Here is a 2,205-nt window from a genome sequence, read left to right on the forward strand (position 1 = left end):
CACGGATGTCTTAGACCGCGAAACACGCTGGTGGGAACGGGGTGTTAAAGAGGCAATATATGAAAGAATGTACAACCCCACCCTCAACAGGGAAGGGGGGCTACGGGTCGATCTTTCCGGCACTTGGGATTTGGCACTCCCAGCCCCGAGGACAGACAACACTTAAGCTCCTGTCCTGTATAACAGGAGCTTTCAGACTAATTTGCATCATCTTGTCTTGACTTGTCTGACTTTTGTCCTTTTTCGACTTCCAAAAATTTGTCTTCACTTTATTTGCATATCAATCAACAGGTTGTGTATATAAACCTGCTTTCCCCTCTGGTCTCTCAGTCACTGACGAAAGCTAGTGGATACTAGCTGAAACGTCTGACGTTTTCAAAATCATATCCAGTTGCTTGAGTAACTGTTTTTTGGCATATGCTACATTTGCTCCTAAGCAATTGTCGGCCTTACATATACCATGGAGGTAAACATGCATATACATACATACTTTAACTTATATAAAGTGTACCTTCACCAAAAGATGTTAACCTTTATAACTTATTCATAACTTATTTATGAGAATTATAAATGTTTCTCACTGAACGTAACAAGTATGAAATACCGTTTACCTGCGGCTCCTAACCCAAATTCGGGTCGTGGAGGCACTGCCTGGCGGAGTGTAATAATCATTGTAGTTATAACTACCAGTAGATACCATTTTTGTACCCTGTACAATGGTTGTTGAAATGTTATTATCCGATAAAATAGATCAATCGGTAACGGGGGGGGGTGCCCTAATTCTGACCTACCCCTAATTCCGTACTAGTTTGAAAAATCCTTGTTGCGGCGTTATGCATGGGAGCACGTGCCTAAAAATAACCACAAGAATGGACAAAGTTCTAAATTTGTGTTGATATCGGTAATCTCACAAAGTTTGTTTTAGTTCGTACACTCCGACAACGAGTGAAAAATCTGTTAAAATTCGACGCTTGTTCGGGGGTTGACGAGCATGTAAAAAATGCAGGTTTTGCTTTTGAAACAGCCGCTTTGGAGCAAGTCGCGTAATCGTAAAAAGAGGACTTGTTTGGGACAGAAAAACAGTTGTAGATTGTTTTAGTCATAATTTGTGTATTATAATTTCTAAACTCTCTTCTCGGATCGACCTGTGTTAAACAGTAGGTCGAAATTAGGGCACCCTTATTGCGATAGAACGTTCCAACGGCAAAATAACCAACAAGTTGAGTCTTAAAAAAGACTCTGGCGACGGTTTTTTCTGTAATATGTTGGTTGGTGGCCCCGATTTTATTTGTGCATCTCCCGTCAACGTACCAGCCCACCCCAGGTAAATATCGTACAATCCCTGGTGTCGGTCAGTGACCTAAATTAAAACATAGCATGTCTCTCCTATACCTTATGGTGACCGTGCCTCTGGACCCGAAGAGGTTGGGAGTTCGAATCCCGACCAAACATACACAATGTCGCATACCTTGCTAACTATATTCAACATGCATTCAATTTAGCTTGATAAACAACGGATGTATTTTGAGTTTGAGTATTGCATGCGGCTTCTTTCCACCATCATCAACCTCGGCTGACGTGTGCGGGACGGTACTCGTGTTAGACCTGTAACACTTTTAAGAAACCATATTTCTTTGTTGCCATGTATTGCCTGGCGTAAATTAGCAGGTGCTCAGGTAAAGTGCGCCTCACCTCATGCGATAAAACCTGAGGCACGGTCAGAAACTGACTGGGATCTATATATCTTCCTGACAGCGGAATGGTAATAGAATCATAACAAGATATATTTAATGCTTCTAGCTTTTACCGAGATCCGTGGTATGATTCTTAAAAAATTTTGGAAGTCCATTCTTACCGACATACTCATACACCAAGTTCTGTTTCCAACAGCCCTCTAAAAATGTTTTTTGTTCCGTGTTTACCAAATAATTGTCAGGGGCTATTTGTCAGTCTATTTGTCAAACCCTGTCAAGCTGGGCAGAAGGTACCTCCCTAAAGGTGGGGCTTACGGTACAATATTCTTAACTACACACATTTACAGCATATGGCAGTTCTAAAGATTCTACGCATATCTAGCTTTTGCACACTTAAGCGTGTCCATAATGGAAAATGGTTGCTAAAGATGGTCCGATACGCCACCCTTGGCTGTCTTATACCACCCTGGGATCTGCTTGGAGATTAGTCAGTTGGTGCCTATATATATAA

The sequence above is a fragment of the Branchiostoma belcheri genome, unplaced genomic scaffold, assembly GCF_001625305.1.
Source record: "Branchiostoma belcheri isolate BF01 breed outbred unplaced genomic scaffold, Haploidv18h27 scaffold224, whole genome shotgun sequence".
In the NCBI taxonomy this organism is placed as follows: Eukaryota; Metazoa; Chordata; class Leptocardii; order Amphioxiformes; family Branchiostomatidae; genus Branchiostoma; species Branchiostoma belcheri.